General features: G+C 45.4%; 1 protein-coding gene across 5 annotated transcripts in view; it reads left to right on the forward strand.

Annotated features, from left to right (window-relative positions):
• The window catches only part of ENTREP3 (endosomal transmembrane epsin interactor 3), a 528,225-nt gene that overhangs the window by 338,050 nt on the left and 163,007 nt on the right, over nt 1-27,168 (forward strand). The window lies entirely within an intron of this gene.

Below are 27,168 nucleotides of genomic sequence, written 5' to 3' on the forward strand. Positions count from 1 at the left end.
CTGGGATTACTCTCTGTCTATGTATTCTCATATACTCTGCCTGGTATATCCACCTGCTCACTGCTTAGTATATCACCATGTTCTGTCATTTCTGGCATTACTCTCTGTCTATTTATTCTCCTGTTCGCTGCCTGGTATATCCCTCTGCTCACACCTTTCTATTTCCCCATGTTCTGTCATTTCCGGCCTTTTTACTCTGTCTATTTATTCTCTTGTTCTCTGCCCGGTATATCTTGCTGCTCACATCTTTCTATATCCCCATGTTCTGTCATTTCTGGCATTTTTACTCTGTCTATTTATTCTCTTGTTCTCTGCCTGGTATATCCTGCTGCTCACATCTTTCTATATCCCCATGTTCTGTCATTTCTGGCATTTTTACTCTGTCTATTTATTCTCTTGTTCTCTGCCTGGTGTATTCTGCTGCTCACATCTTTCTATATCCCCATGCTCTGTCATTGCCCTCTATCTATTTATTCTCCTGTTCTCTGCCTGTTATATCCCTCTGCTCACATCTTTCTATTTCCCCATGTTCTGTCATTTCTGGCATTGTTCTATATTTATTCTTCTGTGCTCTGCCTGGTATATCCCCCTGCTCACTGCTTGGTATATCCCCATGTTCTGTCCTTTCTGGGATTGCTCTCTGTCTATTCTCCTGTCCTCTGTCTGTACATTCCGATGTTCTCTGTCTGTCCTGCATGATTCCCCTTTTCTCTTTGTGGGATATGCCCGTATTTGTAGTCTGGCATATCCTCTCCTTCCGATAGATTGCCACGTTTTCTGTTCATAGAACCCCCTGTTCTCCTTCTCCTTCTGGTGTGTTGCCTTGTTCTCCATCTATTGTATTCTCCTTATTTCCTGCATGTTCCCTATGGTCTACACATGGGTTATCTTCTGCCTGGGATTGCCCCCGTTGCCTGCTTTGGGATAGTGTCCTACTCCCCTCATTAAGCTGGGGCCCAATGGTATGTAATCACACAGCGCGTGTGTATGTTCATGTCTTTTCTCTGTACTCACATTGCTGTTTATTTATTGCTGTCTGTCCTCTCTACTCACACTCTGCTCTGTTTTTATGCTGTTTTTGTACTTAAGATGTGTTCTATTTTATCATGTTAATCACTGCACAGACATGATCCATGTGCATGCTGCTATCTGTACTCACACCCGCGCTGTGGTCACCATGTTCTCTGATGCTTTACTCACACATGGCTTTGTGTTCAGGTTACTCAATGGGAGGTGCACTCACATGGCTCCTGGTTCTAATGGCTGTTTGTACTCACACTGTGACGTGTTCACATTGCTCAGTGGATGCAGTGTGCTGTGTTCACGTTGTTCTCTCTGCACGGTACCACTACCATGCTGCATTCTGTCTACCAGTTGCACACATTAGAGCGAGAGGTTCGCATTCTTATTTTTTATTTATTTACATTTTTTAAGCGCTCACACAGCCCGGGAGCATCAAGGCGCTGTTACAGGAATTCCCTTAGTTGCGTATTTACAACGCGCTTAATACCTAGAGGTTTCTAAGCGCGGAGCCGGGGATCGAACCTGTGTTGCTTCGTGTCGTCTTGTTTCCAAGGCGAGCACATTGCCGCTGAGCTATCCTCCCGGGACATGATGGTGGAAGTTCATGTAGGAACACATTTTTCAAAGTTAGGACTGTTGACCCCTGGCCCGCGGTAGGTCTTTATTGTCGAGGGAATTTGCCTGGCCTATAAGATGTCATCAGTGCTGGAAGGATCTGTATTGCACTGGTTGAGAACATTTGCTAGCTTGTAATCAGTAATTGTCCAGTGCTATGCCCTTGAATCAAAGTAGTCCAGAAGACCATGTCCATGACTTCTGCTGGCACCTCTTACGTCTCTAGGCGTGCAGGCTGCTTCTTCATCATCTTCTGTGGCGCGCATGGCATTCGTTTAGTGTTGTCTACCACTGTTTGTGTAGCTTTGGGGACTACCTCTGTTTTCATAGTGGCTCATCTATGTCCACAGCACTGCAGTGATCAAAATGGGCTGCACATACCTTCTATTTCTATTCCACTGGGATCAGCCAGGTGCATCAGCACCATTTCAGTTCTCTGCCTTACTGGTGACCTGTAGAGGTACCCCACCTCCTTAAGGTCTATCTGACTTCCTTTATGATATGATAGGTTATTTATAACGCACTTAATTCCCAGAGGTTTCTAAGCGAAGACCCGGGGATTGAACCTGTGTTGCTCCGTGTCGTCTTGCTTCCAAGGCGAGCATGTTGCCCCTGAGCTATCCTCCCAAGACAATTGCCTGACCCATGGTCTTTCAGTAGCACTTATTTGCAGAGGATACTCAGATCCCGCTGCGAGTCGATGTCCCTTTGGAGGAATTATGGATTTAGCTTTCAGCCTTGATCTTGGACGGAGATGAATCCTGGACACTGGATGTAAGGTTAATTTGGCAAAGACTTGAGATTGTCTTGTTAGGACTGCATCACCTATTGAATAACGATGGAGCCCACCCTTCTCCACCTTCTCGTTTTTGGCCACCAAGTCACATAAAGCTTAAAAAGTGGTGATCTTTTGGGAGGCCGATCAGTGCCTCATCACACAGGTCAGCACGGTTGTGAAATCTTCTTTTTTTCTCTTTGCCAATTGAAACAGCTTTTACCACTCATTCCCAGCTGAACCCATTGGCTTGCGGTAGGGACTTTATTCAACTCCAGGTTGGAGTATGCCAAAGTGATTTTTACAGGTCTCCATGGTTTCCAGTTTCGCCATAATCTTCTGGTTCAGAACTCTACTGTGCATTATATTTTTGGATGAAAAATGTCTGACTCTATTTCTGCCGTCCATCAGTCGCCAGGCTGGCTGCCCATTCACAGGCAGATTGAGTTTAAGTTGTGCTGGCTTATGGCTAGTAAGAGCATTCCTTACCTCAGTGGCGTCCCTGTCTAAATGAGAAATAATGGGAGATTGTACATTCTCTGTTCAGGGCCCTTAGCTCTGGAACGCTCTTCCTCTTCAGATTTGTCCACTAACCATTTTATCCTGTTTCAGGAGGGAACTCTAAAGGTACCTTTTCAGTTAAAACTAGACTCCATGCTCTTTCTTGTACTGTTGTTCCCAGTTGGCTCGGCCATTTGTTTTCATCAGCGCTTTATGAATTATTTAGAACCTTGGAAAATGTGCCTGCCAATCAGGAGGCCTGAGACGTTGGCTGAATGTGCTAGTGACCCCACTACATTCTCTCCTGGCATCCGGCACCTGTCCCCCATGTCCACCATTTTGCTTGAGTAAGCGCTTGAGTAAGTGCTTCCTTGCTCCGAGCCCCAAACCCCGCAGGATTCCCCTCCCTCCCCCACTCCAACTTACCTTCTTGCCTCCAGGCAACATTCAGTCCCTCGTGATCTCGTCTGCCAGCCTCCCCACCTTGGAAATAGTAAGGGAAGTCTGCCCTTTTACTATTCCCATGTCAGCCATCTTGTTTTGTACTGTTTCAGGGAAATTGGGCATGCATAATACGTACGGAGCCCGTTTCACTGAACAATACTTTAAATGTACTTGCATATGCATTTCTGGCTCCATCCTCCTCTCCTTAACACGAAAGTCGATATGAATTATTAACGTTTTCAACCACGGAAATGTGGCTGCGCTGGCTGCCATGGCTTCCCTGTCCACATTTATGTCACAGCTTGCAGAAATATATATAGCACAAGTGATGACCACTGAAATCGTCTTGAAGGTCACAGAGTACCTCTCCGGCAGGGGACGACTCCAGAAGTTACTGGCAGTACATTTGTCCAAAAGCTTTAAAAAAAGTGGACTAATGATCCACCATTAATTCCACCTTGGCCACAAATAGCATTGTCCAAGCAAGAACTTTATATGTATGATCCACATATATGATCCGGTTCTAGGTTAAAACGTTAAAATACCGAATCTAAAACAACGAGGCTGTAAACACCAATTTCTTTTTCGAATTTCCAAAATGCCTTTTAGTTTTTTGCAGTTGTTTTTATTTTAAATACTGGACGGGGGGGGGGGCGAGCCCCTGCAGCCCCACCCACCCCACAATCCCCCTACCTTAATGTTAATGTATTCCCTTGCCCAAGCCCCCATCTATTTTTTCAAGAAAAGGTGCAAAATAATTAAAAAAATTAGATTAAAAAAAGTCAGCGTTTTTGGCCTTGTTTTAGGATTCGTTTTTTGGGGAGTTTACCATATGAGCCGTACCAGCACTCGAAGGTTGAAACATAAGCTGAACAATAGAACAATAGGATGTCCTTCACCCTCCCAGAAAAATGCCTCCCTGAGCCTTCATTACCCACTCCTAAGCAAGCCACAATCATAGGCTTAATATAGGTATTGTGCCTTTTAAGAGTTATTTCCAGCTGAGGTCCTGTTCTGTAATGATCCATAATCCATCTACAGAGTTGTACCATTGCCGCTACTGCCGTGATTCCTGCCTGTGTCAAGACAAGTAGCCCGACACATTACTCAAATTAGTGCGCTACTTGCCTATTGCTGTCGCCGCCTATGCCCCATCTTCTCATTGCCTTAACCTCCACCATGGCCCAGCACCCGCCCCAGAGAACTAACCTGACTCATATGACAATGCCAGATAATTCCAATAACTCTATGCCTCAGCTGGCCAGTTATGATCACCAACCTTGCAGCACTCTTACAAGAAATGAACGGATCCGCTCCAGACTAGCTAAGATATTTGAACCTCTAGCAAGAACACTCACCTATCCAAATAGAAGGAGTATCAATCTACATATAGAGAACCTTAATAACAGAAGGAACTGCCTCCACAACCCCCCTCTGCTTACACACGCGCTACATAATCACATCACCCCTAAAACCCAAGGCACGGAAGGCGCATCTACTATTAAACCCTCCAACCCAGCTCTCAAGGGCGCTTTATGAAATGCCAGATCTCTAGTCGCACATGCTACTGAGATCTCTGACATCATACAATCAGAAAATCTTGGCTTCCTAGCAGTTACCGAATCATGGCTACATGCCGCTGCAGGCCCAGCCCTTTCGCTAGCCATACCCAATGGCTACACTATTCCAAGATCGGACAGAAACGAAGCTAGAGAAAGAGGTATAACCCTTATTACAAAATCAAATTTACCCATTAGACTTGCACCGACCTTGACATCAAATCTTGCGAAAACCTCACTGCCAAGCTAATAATACCCAGACGCTCACGATCCACCTCATTTACAGACCCCCTGGTCACATTGGTACCTTTGAGGAAGATATCTCTAATATACCCTCTAATAATCTAAAAAACTCCTCCCAAATTCTCCTACTAGGTGACATGAATTTAGGCTCAACGACCCGAAAGAGACACACGCGACAAGAGTGCCCAACATGCTAACCGAATTAGGCCTCACCCAGAGAGTACTTTACCCGACTCACAACAAAGGGAGAATACTTGACTGGGTGGCAGATTACAATTGCAATGCCTCCATTTTATCCATAGCTCACCAGATTTGGACAGACCATCACCATGTAACCTTTTCTTTAGCAACCGAAAATCCCATCTCCACGCCAATAGTGTTAGCACCTTCAGTACCTACAAGGGATAAAAAGAATATCACCTGCGATAACCTACTCCCCCTCATCCTCCCCACTCTCAATACACTCCCTGAAAGTATGGGGCCTGATGCATTCGTCAAAGAGTACAATAAAATCATGGCCTCATCTCTCGACTTAATAGCGCCTCTTAAAATGAGAAAAAGCAAGCCGAAAGCATACTCCCCACTTGAAAACATTACGAATAAAAAAAAGACAATTTGAGGTCTCCTGGAGATAATTACCATCTGAGGAAACAAGACCAATCATAGCACTATAACCGCCCTCTACAAACACGAAATACTTCTAGCTAAACGTGAAACCTACAATTCCAGAATATCACAGGCTAAATCAAGCACGAAAGAGCTCTTTGTTATCCTGAAACAGTTAGAAGCTACTATCCCAGTGCCGGATAACTGTGTAAAAGACAAATGATGGTGTTCAAACATACAGCAAGCACTCACCAACAAAGTTAGGACCCTTCAGTCCAAAATCGCTAAGAAACAATACTGCCGACCCACCGCGTTTCAAGTTCTCCAAAGTTACCATACTCGAAACAGAAAAAGCTATTCTCTCACTCAAACCCTCAAATTGCCAGGGTGATCAATGCCCTGCCCAACTTATAAAGGACGTAGCCAGAGACCTGGCCCCTTTCATTACAAAACTCATTAATGCCTCCTTCTCCGCAAGCATGATCCCAACTAACCTCAAAGAATTGTGGGTCCTACCACTACTTAAAAAACAGACTCTTGATCCAGCCATACCTACCAACTACCGGCCGATCATCACAGTGCCTTTTCTGCTGAAAATTATTGACCAGATGGCCTATTCACAAATTCAAAAACATCTCGAATCCAACTTCTTAATAGGAGCACACCAGTCAGGTTACTGGCCCCAACATGGGGTTGAAACAACCTTAATAGATCTGAAGGCTCAGATAGATGAACTCAGAGACAACGTAAAATCGGCCCTCCTTCTCCTCTTAGTCCTTTCAGCTGCATTCGACCTTGTGGATCATAGGGTCTTATGCAGCCATCTGAACTCTGCCGCTCTCTTCTCGGCAGAAGCCATAGCATGGATACAATCTTTTCTAAATAATCGGACTGTGAGAGTCTTCTCCCCCACAGCAGCTGCAGATCCCATCCCTATCACTTGCGGTGTGCCCCAGAGTTCATGTGTCTCACCTACCCTATACAACATCTTCACAAAAACCCTTTTCGATGATCTGGATCATCTTGGTACCACCTACACTAACTATGCAGATGATACTCAGATCCTCCTACCACTTACTGGGGACTATGACAAGGATTTGGCCTTAATGAATAGGGTATATCTCATCATCCAGGCATGGATGGCCACACACGGACTATGTGACGATAGGACTGAGATCATCATCCTGGGCATGACTTCAACCCTCAAAAAACCGAACCCTAACTACGCGTCCTTCAACATCGACAATAATCATCACTGTTACTAAGGAAGTGAAAACTCTAGGGGTATACCCAGACTCTACCCTGTCCTTCAGCAAGCAATTGCCATGGCTTCAGCCACGGCTTACACTTGCAAACTGATCAGAGAAGGTAAACCCTTTTTGTCCAACAACAGTTGCATTACCCTGGCTAGAGCAATTATTTTACCTAAGCTTGACTATTGTAATGTACTGTACTTAGGAGCTAACAAACAAATTATTGAAAAAATCCAATTCCTCCAGAACAATGCCTTAAGAGCAGCACTTGGAATTTCCAGGAGGGAAAACATGTCTCAGATCAGAAGAGCTAATAATTGGCTCTCCACCCAGGACAAAATCAATTTAAAAGTTGCCTCACTTTCATACAAGTGCCTGAACAACGCCTGAACAACGCAGCACCTTGCTATTTGACTGAAAGATCCATCAGGAAATCATCTACAAGAACTACCAGGTGATCTAATACTAACTGACTCCAAGTCCCAAGATTCAAGTTATCCAGAGTCGGTGGTAATAGCTTCACGGTCAAGGCAGCCCAACTTTGGAACTCCTTACCCCCATCATTAAGAGCAGAACAATCCTACCCGAACTTCCGCCAAAACCTAATAAAATGGTTAAAGCCCGTTCTTGACACAAATAATTGCTCCCTCTTCTGCTACCTTGTAAATAACTGCATAAATAGCCACCTACCTATTATACTATACGTATTCTCGGCCAGCCATTGTATATGACCCCTCCTCTAATTATGTCTGTTAGGCAGAATCCTGTGCAGTTCCCTTGGGTAGCTGTGGCTGAGCAGTCAGACGTCTCTCAAGAAGAGTAGGGCAGTAAATAGAGTGTGCACAATAGGGCTAAAAACACAGTAGAGCAAACAAACACTGACTAGAACTTTGTATCAAAAGTATATAATTATTTATTTAAAACACACTTTAGGAAATACACTAGCACTCTAAATCAAAAGCAAGTTAAAACACAGTCAGGTAAAGTATAGACACCTCCCTTGATAACTATTAGACAAGTCAGAGTTAAAACACCACTACTTGTTAAAACAGATGTGAGCGCGTAACCTAAACGGCACTCCAATAGTTAAGTTAAAGAGAGAGAAAAAGGCAGGACATAAAAATAAAACAGTTCCCAACACTTTTAGAAGTTCAAAGCAAGGGAGTAATGGCAGTATACACTGTAGAGCCAACGTTCATAGGCCAGGCCCACTTTAAATGGAGCAAAGTGAAATGTGCCTAAGATCACACAGTTTAGAATGCACTAAAGGTCTTTGCAGAATGTTCAAAAGTTAGAAGGTCTGGGGCCAACCCAGTTGGAAAGCCAAGGATTTAAGGGTCACCTTGGACAAACCGAAGAAAGAGAGGCCAAGCAGAACACAGTACCTTAAAGAGAGAGGAAGCTCCAGCGGTGGCAGTTGTTCCTGGCAGTGGATGCAGTTTGTTGTTTCGACCAGGGGAAGAGAGGATCTCATCGAGGAGGAAACTTGGAGTCGTTGCACTGCACAGGGATGAAACCAGCCGCGGAGTTCATTGGTTAAAAGATGCGTTCCTTTTATTCGCAGTCAAAGTGGTGAAGCTTGGCTATCCGGCCGCCGGGGTGCTTGGCACAGGCGATTTGACCAAGAGACATCTTTGGAAGCCGAAAGGGGTGAAATGGTTGATCCCACCAGCTCAAAGGAAGAAGATTCGTCCAGCAGAAGATCTTCTCTTGTCGTTGGGAAAGTGGTGAGTTTGTTGCAGCAGGGCTCCACCGGTGGTGTCGTGGTTGCAGATGGCTCAGCTTCTTCCCTCTTCGGATTCTTAGGTCCTGTGGCGACTTCTGAAGTTCCAGTCCCGAAGGCACTGCTTTTATGCAGAAAAACCCCCATTCAACAGCCTAGCTGTCACTCAAACATGCTAAGTGGTGAGCTGGGCGGCTCACCACTGCGCCAATAAGAATAGAGTGTGACTTGGGTTGCTTAGGCAACGCAGTCCAGGGTGCCAATTCTCATCCCCACACATCCTGTGGAACCCAGACAGAGTGGCACCATTTTGAGGGCTTCTGTGGAGAAGCCCGCCAAAAAAGTGGAACAAAGGACTCGACCTTGGTGAGAGTCACAGAGTCGGACACGAACGCCATTTGAGAAAAGAGTTCTGGCAAAAAGACCCAACCGTTGATTTAATATTAAATAAATAAACCAGCGGTATCATTAACATTGCACCAAAAAGTGGTGCGTTTAAAATCAATGGGAAAATCCCATAGGAAATATTCCGGTGGAATATTTTGCTTGGTAACCACTGCCACCAGCCAGAAACTCGACAAGGGGGGACTGGACAGTGCCCCCTCGAAAACAGACCCAGGGGCAATCTAATTACCTCCTTCCAGTACTTCCACACTATGATGGTTTGTACTGGTTCTGTTCACAATTTTGGACTAGTAAAGCCAATGGTGACTTTACATGCCCTGGGAGACAGTAGTCAGTCCCAGGGTATGGAGTCTATGTTTGGGGGTCACTATGACACCCCTGTGTTACTGCACTGAGGGTGCTGTGTAACACACATACCAAAAACACATGAAGCCCTATGGAGTAAAGGACACCGTAGCCCATAAAACACATTCACAGTCAAAGGACATACTCAAATCATGCCTAAGAGTGGCAGAAAAAGAGTCTCACTCTTAGCAGGAGAAAAAAAAAACCAAAAATCCAGCAAAGCTGCTGGGGGACTCACTAGGTTTGGGAAATTAGCCTTATAAGAGAATTCTCCCTAACAATGTCATGTTGCTCCGCAGCCAAGCCTGAAGTATGCACAATTTTACCTTTCTGCTTTTGATGCTGCTGCTGCTGTGCTTTCGAACTTGATGTATGTATGACTATACTTTTCTGTTTTGACGTACTTTGTGTACCCTACCTGTGCCCCTGCCTGTGTTTCTCACTACTCTGTTGTAAATCACATGCACTGTATCATATTGTACTGTATTTTAATTGTGTAACTAAGCTGTAAGTTGTCTTATGCTTTGCGCCCTGATACCCACGGGTCTGGTGCGCAATATAAATAATAAAACAAACAAACAAACAAACAGTATTTGGGTACCACTACTTTTCAGGATCCGGGAGCTGTTCTGCCATATGACAACTCTTGGTATGTAGGAATGGACGCTGTTTCCACGATTCCACTCTGCTGCCTTTCGAACAATCCGAAGGGAAAATCCACCAGGGAGAAAACCGCCAGTCCATTGAAGGTCTGCGGTCCATGTTCGCATGACCAGACATACAGAGTCCAAGTGAGAAGCCATAGCACATGAGCCATGGAGGTGAAGTACCAGTAAGAGTTGCAATGTGACTTCCTTTCTTCACAGCTTCCTTAAAAAAACAGGAAGGAAGTACGCAGAAGAGATAACTTCTTCGAATCTTCCCAGCCATCTAACCGAATCAAAAGAGACAGCATATAAAGAAACAGACATCTTGGGAGTGTGAACCCAAATATAATGTTAGGGACTAGATACTAGCAGTTGCTGCACATGCCTGTCACCACGGACCCTAATTCCCCACAATATGAATGCAAAACCCGACTCATGTGGACCCCACTGGAACATGAACACTGCCGCCAGTTCACCCCAAAGCTGCAGAGAACCATGTTGGCTCTGATTCATGCCATTTCCCTAAGTGGATAGTTGTCTGAATAGCATCCAGACTCAGTGGCCTAGACAGGGTTAGTAGATGCCCACCCTTTTTACACCAGGGCCCAGCCTGACTTTCTGGCCCCAGCTTGGCTATGTTCAGACCTGTTTCTGACAGCCTTTGAGCCTGCAAGCCTGGTTGTTAGGTGCACACAAAAATGTAAATGTTATGCATGCTATGTGTAACAAAATGCTGCCAGCATGAGGAAAGCAATGAATACAATCGTGACTTTGTCTCAGAGGCAATTCTGTGGTGTGTCCAATCCTTTAAAGTACAACAACTCACAAGCGAAGGGTCTCACAATGTCGCTTGTATGACATAATCAACCACTTGACATTTATGTCACATAATGATGCATTCTGTTATTTCCGCACACACATATATATATATATATATATATATATATATATATATATTCAAACGAAAAGAAAATGCCCTGAAACAGGGCAAATCCAGCAGATTGCACTCCCGAGAGCAGCTGGGAAATGGACGTCCAGTCTCAGCAAGTAAAAGGCATGACAGCAGGTCCAGGCAGCACAAAAATATCTTTATTATAAAAGTGCAATAAAAGGGAAAACCTGGATGGCAGATGACGCGTTTCGTGGTATTCTGTTCACGTAGGTAGGGAATAACACAGAAGAAGGACTCCTTAAAAATGCTTAACATACTCTATGGTACAAGTGCATAGAAAGTCCCCATCCACAAAAAGGTAATGTGTAGTGAACAATTGCCAGCCATGTTACAACAGTTTAAAACAGTTTAAAACACCTCGGTATAATGTGTACTATGAAAATCAAGTACACACCACAGTCATCAATACATTGTCAAGGTACTGTGTAGTTCAAAATGTTAGAAAGAGTGCCCGAATACTACAATTACATAAACTAGGGAGGAAAAAGCGAAAAAGGGGAGAATGGCGGGAGGAGGAAAAAATAGAAATGAATGCACCGCGCTATGAGTAAAGCAGTGTATGTCAAAAATCACGTACATCTAAGGCTGCGACATAATTAAATACTATGTCTATGAGTATTAATGACTAAAAGTTACATCAGCCAATAAGAAGCCTCCAAAATAATATAATACATACTGGCAATGCTGGCTACCACTGGCCTCTAAAAAATAAAAAATATAGTATTAAAATAGAAGAAGCCTAGCCAGAAAACATCAAGCATGTAAGTGCCCCGTCTGTGCTTTAAGCAGCCATTTCCTCGACTCAGTCCTGTAATCTAGATATATATATATATATTCAATGAAAAAACCTAGTTAAAGAGACGTTATGGTTAAGTTGCACTAATAAAAACCTATGAAATTCAATGGAAAAATGTTGTTACAGGGACGTTATGGGTACAGGTAAAACTGAAAAACCTCATAAATTCTCCAGTTATGGTAAGTTAAGCAACCATAACTCGCGCTACCAGTATGCACTGAAAGGACTAACACCCATGACATCAAAGATGACATCACAAATGTCATTGATGTGGTAATGCCCCAATTCTGGTGTCCACAGGACTCTGTGGGGATTTACTGCTAGTGGATTTACTGCATGGTAAATCTGTGGATTTTTAGAGATAAAGCAAATTCTTGGAGCTAAATCTTCCACTTATCCTCCAAATGTATAATTTGGCGCTACAGGGAAAACAGTGGGAAACTTCCATTACAGACACTGGCAAACTTGTAATGAGACCCATAGACTAAACCTAGCAAGCAAAGAACGGAATGCAGTACAACAAACAGGTACAATGCAAAGAACGAACCAAGGGAGGGCAGGCCAATTCAGAGGGTTGATCCTGTGGTGCTAGGTTCACATAGACGTAAACCTTCAGACATTTTTGTGGAACCTAAATGCCTATGTTCAAATTGTAGGAGGGTCCTTTCTGCCTTTCATCCCTGGGCAGTTGATAAAATGGGTAACATCTACCATTTATGATAACATGAGGGTAAGGAAGCAGGCAAAAGAAATCACTCCAATTAAATAAATCTCTCTCTCTCTTACTTTATGGGAATCCCTCACACCAGACCCACATGAATACTGTGCCGACCCTCCCTATAGAGAATATCGGGCTATGCTACTGTCTGGACTTGGAGCCTTCCCCAACATCTACGTGTGATTTGTCAGCATTGGCCTGTTCCCTCAGGGTTTTTGGTTTTTGAAATCTTCTACATCACCTAATCATTTTTTGCTAGTACGGGTGGGAGCGGAGTGAGGTCTGTCAGGGTGTCCGAGTTCAGGTGGGGTTTCATCCCGGGAACTATGGTTAGGATTCGCAACATTTGAGTGTAATTTCTTTATGTTTGCCTGTTCCATCTATGTGGTAGGTGTTGAATTCTTAGACCACACCTCATTATGATTTGTTACTCTGAGAGTATTCTCAAGCTGGTTATGTTTTGCAACCTTCTATCACACATCAGTGTGATTTGTCAGTGTGGGTGCAGGTGGAGATGAGTTGGACTGTCGAGGTGTCTGAGGGCAGAGCTCATTAGTTCTAGCAGGAGTGTGATTACACAATGGGCATTTTCCCCCAGGATTATCAGGCTTTGCAATCTTCCCTAACACCTCAGTGGGATTTGTCTGTGTGTCCTGTTGCCTGAGGGTGGTCAATAGGGCAATCTTCCACAACTCTGAGTGTAGCTTGGTACTGTGGCTTGTTCCTTCAGCATGTTTAGGTTTTGACACCTCCCATAACTCCTTCCTGTGATTTATCACTGGAGGCCTATTATCTAAGAGTCATTTTGCAACCATACATGGCACGGGAGAGTACCATGTCAATGTGGAATGCTTCCTTTAAGGTCATCTGTTTTGACACCTTCAACAACACCTAAGTGTGGTTTGTTGGTGTGTGCAGTATACATTGGAGGGGAGTGTGTGGTCGGGTTTGCACACCTACCCATTTCCTGGATGTGACTCTCTGGTACCAGGTCCATTTCTTAGCACGTTTGCTTTCATTTTGGTCAGTGCCTTGCATTGGCTCAAGCTACACTTCTTGGAGTCGGTGAGCCAGTGAAAGTGCAGCAAAGTGTTCTGTGTGTGGGAGTGAGAATGTGTGTGTGTGTGTGTGATTGTGTGTGTACTGTGATGAATATTTTGCAAAAAGCTTCATGTCAGACAGTAAAGTCAAGTTTCAGTTTTTTTAGGTCTCAAATATTCATTCTTACTCTATAAATGTGAAAGGGACGTGGCTTTCCTTTAGGCTCTTCCTCAGTCTAGGTTCCTTGTCAGTTCCACAGTATCTCAAATGCTTTTTCAACTTCAAGCTTCAATGTAAGCTTCATAATATATATAAAAGTATTGCGGAAGCTTATCTTGAACCTATATGTGCTCTTGTCAAGCTCCCAGACTTTCAGAGGTTTGGCTTCAAATTCGAGGTTCTCTGGATCTAAGTCTCTCAGAGGTTCAGCGTTGCAGTATAGCTCTCACACAGGTATTATTCCCAGCTCCATGACTTCATTACAGACTCTTTATCAAGTTCAAGTTCTACCTCAGAGGCAGCTTTCACACTCTATCACAGATCTTCATCAGATATGTTCTTCACTCTCACAGCCTTGTCATCAAGCTCTGCATCAGAGACAATTCTCACCCCAATGACTTCATCAGACTTTTTGTCAGAGATTCTCATCAGTTTCTAAGCTTTGCCATCAAACTCTGCATCAGAGGCAACTGCCAACCTCTTAGCTCTATCAGAAACCTTTCATCAAAGACCCCCTTCATTCTCGCAGATTTCTCATCAAACTTTGCATCAGAGGCATCCCCTAGCCTCTTTGCTTTATCATGCCCCATGATGGATATTTGATCAGTGTCTCTCACTTGCAGCCGTTCATTGGGCCTATAAAGAAACAATGAGTCAGAGTCTCATATGGTCAGACTACGTTCCTCTCAGCATCAGGCAGCTATGTGTTCTTCCCTCTTTCTATGGACTACTTCTCTCTCTTCTGTGGCCTCTTGCTTTTCGTAAATGCAACCTCCTGGCTTCCAATTGTTAGGGTTCTTTCTTTGCTTTTCTAGGTAATATGATTGATGACTTAATCTTGAAAGCTATCTCCCTTTCCCATATTCTCTATATATGCACCATGTCACATTGGAAGGTAGAGGAAGGTTACAAATACCTTGGCCATCATTTTGCAATATTGGTGTTTGTTTGGACTTTGTCGTCTTCTGAGATCAATCTTCTTGGCTGCAATTTTCTTTTTTTCCGATGATGATGTGCGTTACCGCTAACAAGATACCTGCTTTCATGTGTGGATTCAGGGCTCAAGTCGAGGGTACATGTGGGTGGACGGAGAAGAAAGGGAAACTCCCTTGTTTAATTTCCCCCAAAATCCCAATGTCTTAATGGCCTATTGCAAAGTAGAACATTTTAGAAAAATTAATTTTGTTGGTAGGGACTTCAAGTCCCATAATTCCCTCAGTACTGAGACGAGAAAGAAGGATGCAGAGGAATACTGCTGTAGTAGCGGTCAGCTAATTAGTGTAAACTACCTACACCTGAGGAAGACTGACAGGCTTAAAAAGCCGACTGAGGTGCAGGCAGTAAAGCAGCAGGAGCAGGAAAAGCAGCAGGAGCAACAAGAGCAGCAAGGGAGGAGAAAGCAGTGCGGGCCATGTATGCAGAGGAAAGTGAAGCTGGATGCGAGAGAAGGCACCTGGACCACTGAAAAGCCAAAAGCAGTGGCGGGTCCTGAGAGCATCTTTACCTCGAGATACTCTTGTTGCAGAGGTTGCACTGCAAAAGCGTGAGAAATGGATGCTTGCCCACTGAAGGCTTGTTTTGCAGAATTTGCACAGCGGCAAGCAGAAGCAGCGAGGAAAGTGTGCCCTCTTTTGAGGCTTCAGGTGGCTGGGTTGCACCTGAACGTCTACGGAGCAGAGGAAGCTGTGTGAGCAGAAGTGGACCAGAGAAGGGTGTTCTTCTGGTCACAAAGAGCCACAACAACAGAAGACCTGCGAACACCAAGCTTGCAAGTGACTCCGGAGTGCTTCATCGCTGTCCACTTGTTCACGGCAGTTTCACTCACGGGTGAGTGAAAGAAGCGATAATACTAATTTTGAATACCGAACTATTCGAAAACCACAAAAGTTGCAGTTATTGAACCAAAGTGACTGTGAATACAAGTGTGTGAGTTGGTGGAAGGCACACAAATCACCTGGAGAAGCTTTAGTGAGAACCAAGCCAAGAGTATTAAAAAACCCAGCAATACCAATACAACAACATTGCCCAAGGCAAGAGGGGAATATTGGGAAACCCAAGAGTTGTAAGACTTGCTGTTCATCTGTTGTGAAATATAGATCATCAGATGATATAAACATCCATTGCCTCAGCCAAGACAGAGACACAGACCATTTCCTGGTCACTATTTGGCTGTTGGTGTAGAGGGGAAAGAAAGGTGGCAAATGGGCTGCCTTTCTGGAGAAGACTATCCAGAGGGAGAGGAGCATAGCTGCAGAGGAGTCCCAGAGAGCACTAATTTATTTATTTATTTATTAGCATTTTTAAAGCATGCAGCAGCCCTTAAGCATCGTGGCGCTGTTACAGAAAGTCTTGCTGGTTACAGAGGATAAAGAGAGCTTAGTGGTTACATAGCTAACAGAGGATACATTACAACTTAGCGGTTCCATAGGATGGTGGTTACATAACCATCAGGGGATACATTACATCTTGGTAGTTCCATTGAATCATTCAACTTGGTTACCACATATAGTGTGTGGGAGTGAAGTGGCTAGTTGAATGGAGTGGTTTTGAGGGATTTGCAAAAGGTGTAGAAGGAGGGTTAATCTCTGAGAGTATTCGGTAGGGCATTCCATAGTTCGGGTGCAATGTGAGGAAAGCCAATGCCTCTGGCATTTGCTCTTTTGACAGATGGGATGCGGAGTTGATTAGTGTGGTGACTTCTTTTTGGGCGTGTCGAGGTGTCTCTGGATATGGTTTATGATAGGTAGGATGGGGCAGTGAGATTGATGCATTTGTGCATTAGGGTTAGTATCTTAAAGTTGATCCTTTCCTTTACTGGGAGCAAATGGGCGGCTCGCCTGACCTGAGAGATGTGGTCTCTTTGGAGGATGCAGAGGGCTGCGCGGAGCGCAATGTTTTGTACTGTTTGGAGCCTGTTGAGGTTTTTTGCTGAGATGCCTGCAAGGAGAGCATTACAGTAATCAGGGTTTGCTCCTATTGTGGCACGGGCGATGGAGAGGCAGTTTTGAGTGGCGAGAAAGGGTTTTATGGCATTTATTAGTTTGGTAGTGTGGGCAGAGGCAACGGCGCTAACCTGTCAGGTCATAGAGAGGGTTGAATCAATGTAGACTCCAAGGGTCTTTACTGAAGTGGTGACAGGTATGTTAGTGTTATCAATGGTGAAGTGGTTATATTTCAGGTTGAGTTTGGGCAGAATTTCCTTGGGACCTAAGAGGATGATCTCGGTTTTGTCCCCATTTAGGCATAGACCGTTGGCTGCCATCCAAGTTTGGATGGTCGTGTAGATTCGAAGGAGTGCAGCTGCGTCTTGGTCGTATGCGCCAATGAGAGGGAAGAGGACTTGAGTATCGTCGGCATAGTTCGTGTAGGCTATGCCGAGCGAGTCCAGCATGTCAAAAAGTGGCCTTTTAAATAAATTGTAAAGGGTAGGCACAGTACATGATCCCTGGGGCACTTTACAGTGGATGGTGGTAGGAGCTGCATTGGCCTGATCGGAGTAGACTTTCATGGCCCTTCCTTCTAGGAAAGAGGTTATCCATGAGGTGGGTTTATTTGAAAAGTGGGCTGCGTTGGTCAGGATGTTGTGGTCAACAAGATCAAATGCAGCAGAGAGATCTAGGAGAAGCAGGAGGGCAGGTTTGCCCTTGCCCATTATTTTGGTAATTTGTTTTTTTTAAATCTAAGAGGGCTGTTTCTGTGCCGTGTCCTTTGCGGACGCCTGATTGCCTCTTGCCTAGAATGGCGTTTGATTCAAGGTAGTGTTGGATTTGATTGTGGGCAGCTTTGTCAAGGATTTTGAGGAGGAAGGGGATGGTGGTGATGGGGCAGTAGTTGTTGGGGCACATGGGCTCTAGAGAGCGTTTCTTTATGAGTGGACGGAGCCATGCTTCTTTTAGGCTTTGTGGGACTATTCCTGATGAGAATGAGGCATTGATAAATGCAATGATAATAGGGGTTAGTGCGTCGGAGCACTCTTTGATGATGGTTGGTGGGCAGATGTCCCCTTTACATGTGGAGGGTTTGATGAGCTGGAGGAGATCATTAACTTTCTTTTCTGTGACTTCTCTGAAGGAGAAGAGAGGGGTTTCAGGAAGAAGAGTAGGTGGGATTGGCGTAGGCGAACTGTCCTGCGCTGTAATTGGATTTTATCTTGGAGAAGCTCGACTTTGTTTAAGAGGGCTGCCTGAATGCTAGAGCACCGTCGATTTTGTCTGGACTGGTGGAGGTGGTGATGAGGTCTTTGAAGATCAAGAATATTTTAGAATTGGTTGAGGAGATTCTGCGGTTGAATGATTCTGATTTGGCTATAAATATTGCTTTTTTGTATGTTGATGAGATATCTTTGAATTCTGATATAGTGGACTGGTTAGGCGTGGATTGCCATTTGGCAAGGGCCCAGCGTTTGGTGATGCGTAAGGCTGATAGCTCTTCTGTGAACCAGGAGTTGGTGTGCATAGATTTCTTTTCTTTTTTTTTCTTCCAGTGGAGCTATGGATTCAATGGCTTGGGTGAGGGTGTGGGCATATATGTTGGCCAGAGAAGTGGGGTTGTTGTCAAAGGGTGGTTTAAGTTCAGGGATGTCAAGAAAGGGGAGGAGGTTGGTCTTGGTTAGTTTTTTGGAGCTTCTGACTTTAGCTGATGGGGCTTGAGAGAGTATTTTGGTAATAGAACTGGTTGGAATAGTGAATTGGACACAATGGTGGTCTGTCCAGGGGAGGGCTGAGATATTGGTAATGGAGGAAGGGCAGTTGTGATCTGAAATCCAATCAATGGAACAACCTTTACAGTGGGTAGGTTCTGTGACTCTATGGGTGAACCCTAGTTCTATGAGTTCCTTGGCTAGTGAGGAGGCTGCTTTTTCCTCTGGGTCATGCAGGCCTAGGTTGAGGTCTCCAAGTAGGATTGATTTGGTGGAGCTCTTTAAGTTGTTCCCTATGATTTGGAGGAGGTGCTTTTGGTAATCTGGGGCTGTGCCGAGTGGTCTGAATGTGATCAGAATATTTATGGTACAGTTGGGAGATCATGTTAGTTTGGCAGTGAGGAGGTCAGCAGTGTTTTCCCATGGCTGGTTGCAGGGTCCAATGGGGAGAGTCTCCTTAGAGGTCTGTCTCAGGATGGAGTATCCTTGAGGGAGAGCAAGAGAGATGGCTGGGCCAGATGCTTCATGGAGCCAGGTTTCCGTGATAGACAGTAGGTCGAGGTCATGGGAGGTGATGAGGTCATTAATCTCACGTGCGTGTGCAGGGAGAGAGCGAGCGTTGATGAGTGCACATTTGAGGGCATAGTTAGGAGTTGGCTTTTTGAGGGTGGGGTTGGGGTGGGCATTAATAGCAGGGCAAGTGGGAGTGGTATCGGTGTGTCTGTGAGGGGTGCGTTTAGGGCTGGTAGAGGTGAGCAGGGGGGTTTGGGAGGAGTGGGGCCGGCGGGGCAGTTGGAGTGTTTGTGTCTGCCGTATGTGTGAGGACATGACGGGGGTGTGAGAGCTTAGTCTGTGGTTTCTGTGGTGTGTGGTGAGAGGAGTGCATGGGTTTACATTCAGCTCTGAGCGTGCTCTGAGCCTGAGGTGCTTAGAGTGTAGGAGGTTCTGATCATCTAATTTGGCAGTGTGGTGGCTAGGACAGGTGGCCTGCATGAGGGTTGTGGTGGCGTGAGACTGGGAAGGTGGTGGTGAGAGGTGTGTGAGAGTGGGAGGCATGTTGCTGTTGAGCCAGGGGGCGGTTAAAATGACAGTTAAGGAGAAGATGAAGAAATGCAGTGTGGTAGCGGTGGATGTGAGTTGGCACGATGGCAATGGCGCTAGTCTGTTGGTTGTGGTGGGACACATTTGCGTGAGCAGTGGGGTGCGTGAGGGTGTGGAAGAAGAAGGGCGTAGAAAGCGGGTGGTAAGGGTGGTGGGGTGCAGGGGCTACACAATCTGGACAGTTACAATCTGAATTGCAATTTTTATTCAATATTCATTACGGTGCGGGTGGTATGACCCAGTTAGGGTGGGTTAGACGGAGCATTCACGATTACAGACATTAATAATTACAAGCAATCAAGTTGGGCGGTTCGGGCAGGGCATATATAAACAGTATTTGCAAGTGTTGAAATCTAAATGTACAGTGTATACAGTGATTATTACAGTGTGGGTAATTCTTACACTTCTGCTATACGGCAGGCAAGATTATATATACAATGGGTACGTGACTAGTATGCATTAATGGTGGGAGCGTTTTTGAGTCATGTTAATTGTAAATAGTACCTTAAATCACTTGCAAATTTGGCAGAAGAGCTCAAGGTTGTGGACTAGGATAGCCGATGAAGTTTGAGTCAAAGTAAGGGCATTTTTTCGAGCATTAAAATAATTGTGAGCTCTGGTGAGGGATCGTGGCGGTCATGGAGTGTGGATCAAGTCTGTGGAGGTGACTCTTATTCAATGTTCGATGTAAAGGGGGTCGGTTACGGCACGGCATGTCACGGACAGGCACAGACAGGTGTTGGCCTTTTGCTAATGGTATTCCTTGTTTCTCCCGAAAGTCCTTTAAAGTTTGATGCCAACAAAACTTTGTGAAGTTGTTGTTCTAAGTTGGAAGTTACCACTAAAGCACACTTTGTTCTTTTGTGAAATAGTGAAAGGGCAGGAGACTGTAACTGTATGGCAAGTTGCTTATGAAGAAGGCCTGCAAGGCTGCAACCAGGTGGTAGTCAATGAATGTGCCGAACTGTGGTTCTAACAAAGACAACTCATTAAACCTGCTGTGGAGAAGCCACATTTCCAGAAAACAAATTGTGTGGCAAATCATCCTGACTTCATTAAATTTGGCATTTTGCATTGATCCTGGTCACTTTAAAATAGAGACTACCATAAACCACACTTTCTGAGTCCAGTCCACTTGGCCTCCATGTTAGTTCGTTGTAAGGCTTACAGTCTGTCATGAGTCTGGCTTCAACCACCAGGTTTCTTGTCACATTCAGTCTTTTAGGGTTTTGGTTTCAACCTAAATGTTCTTCATCAGGATCACAGTCTTTCAGAGACTTGGCTCCAACCTCTGGGCCTCTTCTGATGGTCACAGTTTCAGTGGTGCTCATCAGTCTGTCGGTTTTCAATCAATCAATCAACCATATATGGAGAGATCTTTCACCAAATGCGTCATGGCACTATACAAGCATGGTCAGGACAGATACAGATATTTAGGCAAATAGAAAGTTCTTCAGACTCTGTTTCAAAGCCCAAAATCCTGAAGGCCGCAGCTACCTGCAGGAAGTGTATTGCACAGTATGGGGCCCGCGATACAAAAAGCCTGACTGCCTATCATAGAGGTGGGTATTTTCATCAGTCATGCCCCTGTCGAGCGGAGTGCCCAGTCTGGACCGTACTGCTGAATTTTTTCCTGTAGGGTTAAACAACCCTGTTCACTCAAGGCCCGATGGATAATACACAGTATCTTGAAATGAATTTGGGCCTGCACAGGCAACCAATGGAGTTGGCGCCGAGCGTTAGTGCCATGCCGCCCAAACAGGATACCTCTTACCAGACGGGCCGCTGCATTTTGCAGGACCTGCAACTGATGCAGCAGGTGGGCTGGCTGAGACAGAAACATTGCGTTACAGTATTATAAGCTCCCATTAAGGTAAGCTGCAATTACCTGTGCATGAAAATCCTCTGGAATCAAGGGGAGAATGTTCCCAAGTTCCTTTCACTTGAGAAAGTCCAGTCCATATACCGTATTTATCTGGGTGTCCATTTTCAAAGAGGTTGACATGTTCACCCCAAGGTTTTTCACCACCTGGGCTGGAGTAGGGAGAGGCCCCAGTTTTGAAGGCCAGAAGTCCTTGATCCAGTTCTTGAACACGCCCACTGGGCCAACGATCAGGACCTCGGTCTTCACACCATTAAGTTTGAGCCAACTAGTCCCATCCAGGCTCCCACTGCTGTCAAGCAGGATCATAACTGAGCCGCAGTGCCCGCCTGCCCCAGGTCCAGCCTAAACAGGATCTGGGTATCATCTGCGCACGAGAAAAAGCTAAGCCCAAATGAGTGAATCAGGGCTGCCAGTGGCTGTATATATTTGTTGAAAAGCAGGGGGGAAAGGGCTGAGCCCTGCGGGACTCCACAGGTCACCTTTTGAGGCGAAGACCTAAACGACGCGAGGGACACCAATTGAGAACGGGAAACCAGAAATGACTGGAACCATTCCAAAACCTCTCCTGTGATGCCCGCATTCTGTGGTCCTAGGAGCAGAAGAGAGTGATCAGTAGTATCAAAAGCGGCCGACAGGTCCAGTAAGATAAGGCCTGCCGTACCGCCTTGATCCTTCATCATAGTCATCCTTTGCAGTCAAGCTCTGCATCAGAGACCATTTGCAGCTTCCTTATCGCAGACTGTTCATCAACGACACTTATCAATCTCTCAGCTGCCCCATCAAGCTCTGCATCAGAGACTATTTTTGAGCCTCTTGATTTTATCACATACTCTTCCTCCAAGGTACTCATCAGTCTTTCGGCTTTTTTAAATCAGTGGCTCAGCGTTGCCCTCAAGCTCCGCATCATGGGCAACCCCCAGTCTCTTGGCTTCATCACAAACTTCATGCCAGAGGAACTCAGTGTCTCAGATTTGTTGTCAAGTTCTGCATCTGCGGCAACTCTCAGGCTCTTGACTTTTTCACAGACGTTTCATCAGAGGTAGACGTCCGTTTCGCAGCTTTGTCATAAATCTTTGCACCCTTCCCGCGTTTTGGTTTTCTTACAAACTCTTCCCCCCGAAGCACTCCTTTGTCATCAAGCTGTGCAAAGGCAATTTCCAACCTCTTGCATTTATCAGACTTTTCATTTGAAACACTCATCATTCGCTCAGCTTTATCATCAGGCATCAGTTCCCTGCCTCCTGGCCTTATCACGCCCTATGGAAGATAACAGCAGGGATGTCATTTAGGATCACCAGGGGTCACAACTGTGGCCCCTAAGGTCTCCATTGCTACCCCTGTGGTCTCCCTTGCTACCCTAAAAAAATGTTTTATTAAATGTAAGCTCCTGGGCTGTGGCCAGCGCCATGTGGCTCTTTGCTTCTGGAGTGGCTGGCTTTCTTGTTCAGGTCTCTTAAAAACACACAAAAATAAAACAGGGTTCGACAAGTCGAACACTTTCAGCAGTGACCCTAAATAAGAAAGAATCGGAATACCAAATAATTTTTCTTTCTGGAATTCTATACAATAATTGCTAGATTCATTAAAGGTTTATTCCAGGCGCACTTCAGGGGGTGAGTCAGTGATTTAATCTGATCTTAAACGCCTCAACTCAGCCTTTCATCCTTCTGAGGTTGATAAATGAGTACCAACACAGGTTGGGCGATATTGTATGTATATTTGTTCTATAGAAAGCGTTTAAGTGCAAGTGCTATATAATTATATAATAACACATAATTATCATTTGGCCATGGACATCTGCTTGCATTCACAGTAATTTGGTAATATGGGCCTATACACGCTGATATTAACGATACATATGGCGATCCATCCGTGTATGAAATGTATATACATTATAGTGATATTGTAACCATATTTTTCGTACTGTACTTAGGAACAATGCTATATGTTACCACTTCCTGTTTGGTCAAGGGGTGAAAGGTCGTGTTCCATTGCTTCCTGTGATATTACTTCGGCATGGGCTCAAATTACATCACTTCCTGTGATGTCATCAGAGGTCAAGGGTCGTATGATGTCACTTTCTCTACCACTGGCGTTTTGGTGAAATGACGTCCCTGGATAACAGATCAGTGTCTCTCATTCGTAGTGTTCATCGAACCCAGATCTATAAACAACCAATCGTAGTCTCTCCCTAGTAGCTTCATGTCCTCACTGTGAGGCAACCTTCCTTTCCTCATTGGGCAGCTAGGTGCTTTTCCATCTGTTTTTGGACAGCTTTCTTTTCTTTTCTGTGGGCTGTTAGGCCGAAACCTGTGCAGTTCCCTCTGGGACCACTGCAAAAGATTTAGGACTACAGGTGTTTGGCGGTGAACCCACTTGGTAGCAGTCTGTACCACACAGATTCACTTGGTAGCTGTGGCTGAGCAGTCAAACTTCCCTCAAGAAGAGTTGAGCAGTATGTGGAGTATACAAAATAGGGCAATTCTTCACAGCATGACAAGCAAGCACGCAACGAAGCTTAGTGTAAAGATATTAAGGTATTTATTTATAACGAAACATCCATCAAAAACACTATGGCAAATTCACGGCAAACAAATCAAAACACAATTACTCTACGAAGCAGAAAACGATCAATCCCCCTAGCAATATCTTGACAAGTCTAGGTTCTACCGGTATCACTTATTTTCAGACAGAGGTGTATACCTCAACCTAGATGACACTCTAATATTAGTTAGGACGGGAGAGAAAAAGATAGGCAGGTTATGAAATCAACACAGTTCAATACTTCACGGATAAAAGGCAAGGCAAGAAGGCAAGAATCACAATAGATCGTAAAGTTCAGAGGCCAGGCCCACTCGGAGAGAGCCAAGGCGCGATGTCCCAAAAAGTCTCTAGTGGAGATGCATTCAAGTCTTTGTAGCAAATGTTATCGGCAGATTGAACCAGTTCAGAACAACAAACGAGAAAAGCTTGGAGGCGACCCAACGGAACGGAGAGGATTAAGACACCTCACTCGAACCGATCGAAAGGGAAGCCAGGCGGACACGGTACCTTGTTGTGGAGGGCAGCTCCGGCGGGGGCAGTTGTTCCTGGTGGTGGATGCTCGTCGGGTCTTTGCCAAGAGTAGAGATGATCTCGTCGTCGAAGAAAAGTGAAGTCCGGTGCACCACCAGGGAAGAGACCAGCCGCGGAGTGCTCCGTCACAAGGCACCACCTTTTGGTCGCGGTACAGGGGTAGTGGCTATCCGGTTGCCGAGGTGCTCTGCACGGGCAATTCGACCACTGCGTCCTGAGGTGAATAAAAAGCAAAGGGGACTGGTTGTTCCCACCAGTCAGGGGAAGAGACTCTCCGGCAGGGAGCTCTCTTCTGTCGTCGGGAAGTGGTGAGTCGGTTCCGCAGGGCTCCAACGGAGGTGTCGTCGTGCAGGTCGGCTCAGCGTACCCTCGTCGGATTCTTAGGTCCTGTGGCGACTTCTGAAGATCCAGTCCCAAAAGCCCTGCTTTTATGCAGAAAACCCCCATTCATTCAGCCTAGCTGTCAATCAACACATGCTAAGTGGTGAGCGGGGAGGCTCACCACTTGGGCCAATCACTCCAGAGTGCGATCGGAGTTGGCAAGGTAACTCGGTCCAGGGTGCCTAAACCCCCTCCCACACCCCTGGGGTAACCCAGACAGAATGGCACCACTTTGGAGGGTCTCTGTACAGAGGCCCGCCAAAAGTGGAACAAAGGGCTCAACCTTTGGTTTAGGAGTCACAGAGACGAACACAGACGCCATTTTACAAACCGAGTTCTGGCAGAAAATACCATCCGATAAACTTATTTAAGATAAGTAGACCGGTGGTACGTTAGAGATTAACAAGAAAAAGGATCAATCTCCAACAATGGGTTGAATCCCATAGGGTTATGTTCGGGGTCGGACATAACAAGTAGTTTCCACTGCCACCAGCCAAAACTCGACGAGGGGGGATGGGACAGCGCCCCCTCGAGTAACAGATCCAGGAGTAATCGAAGTACCCCTACTAGTACGTCCACAATAAGATGGTTTGTACTAGTTCTGTTCGTAAATTTAGGTCTAGTAAAGCCAATGGTGACTTTACATGCCCGGGGAGACGGTAGTCAGTCCCCGGGTATGGAGTCTATGGTGGGGGTCCGCTAGGACGCCCCCGTGGTACGGCACGTAGGGTGCGGTGTAACACACATAGAAAAACATATGAGACCCTATGGAGTAAAAGACCCCATAGCCCATAGAACACATTGACATTCGAAGGAATTACACACATACATGTCCAAGAGTGGGAGGAAAAGAGTCTCACTCTTGGCAGGATGGAAAAAACAAACTCCAGAAATCCAGCAAAGCTGCTGGGGGACTCACTAGGTTAGGAAATTCAGCCTAAACAGAGAATTCTCCCTAACATGGGCTCTCCCTTTCCCTATATGTAAACTCCTTGCTGCCATTTGGAAGGTTACATGCCTTCATTTTCTTGGGACTTTGATTTGCGATTTGCTCTCGAGGGTCACCTCCCGTTCCCATATTAACTGATATATCTGTTGGGGCGTCCAATAGAAAAGGAGCAGAAAGTTACAAATAACGTTATAAGACAACACTTTCTTTTTTTGAAAGTTACAAATGCCTCGGCTTCCATTTTGAAATGTTAGAATTAGTTGGCACTTAATGTTTTGAGACCATTCTCCTTGCTGGTAGATGTTTTTCCTGCTGTGGCAGCATGGAATACTGCCAAAGAGGTAACTGCTGTCATGTCTTGGGCATCCTTGCTTTCACCCCCATGTCTGAATATAGCATGTAACACAGTACTTTGTGTTTGTGTGTTTATATCTGTACCTGTATGTGTGTCTGTCTAACTGTGTTTGTGATGTTATGTAATGTTACTGGGCTAGTCAGGTAGTGTAGTGTATGTGTCTGTGTGAGAGAGACCGCTGGCGGGAAACGCTGAACAGTGGTCTTGTCATTGATTTGAACAGCCCCAGGTGGGGATGATGATACCTTTTGTCTTTGCTCACTGGAGCGGAGCCTACCCCTGTGCTCAGTGCACTGTGGTCGGACTCTTCTGCGTTGCTTTGCTCTGTTCAGGTTGCTCTCTGTGTTCACATTGCTGTCAGTACTCATGTTGGGCGGCGCTCGCTTGGCTCTCCGTTCTCACATCATGCTATGGTCGTGTTACTCTCTGTACTCACGTTGTGATGCAGTCACATTGCCGCCTGTACTTACACTGCGCTGTGTCCACGTTGCTCCCTGTGCTCCAGGACCTCCTATTCAGTGTTTGTGGTCTCACCATACTCTCCACCATCATCTGCACCTTGTCGGCTGTCCTCTGCTGCATCCAGATCTTCTCTCTGGATATCATTCATGTTGTAAGTGTGCTGCACATACATGCACGTACCGCTCCAGCTCACCAATCCCTCTCATCAACCCTATTCATCTCTCAACCCAGTATTCCCGCTCACATCTTCACTCACTTCTCTACACCGCTTCAAGACTATACACATTGCAGTTGTAAGTTGATCGCCTTACAATTACCACATCGCATCTCCTGCGTCCCGCTTCCCATATCATGCCTGTAACCAATGTGTTTATCACTTCACTCGCCATTCCTGGGCACCACTTCACTTACCATGGCTTCATAGCATTCCCCTCACCACTTTATTCAGACCCCTGG

Source organism: Ambystoma mexicanum, chromosome 1p (assembly GCF_040938575.1).
Source record: "Ambystoma mexicanum isolate Mex_15411 chromosome 1p, UKY_AmexF1_1, whole genome shotgun sequence".
Classification (NCBI taxonomy): Eukaryota; Metazoa; Chordata; class Amphibia; order Caudata; family Ambystomatidae; genus Ambystoma; species Ambystoma mexicanum.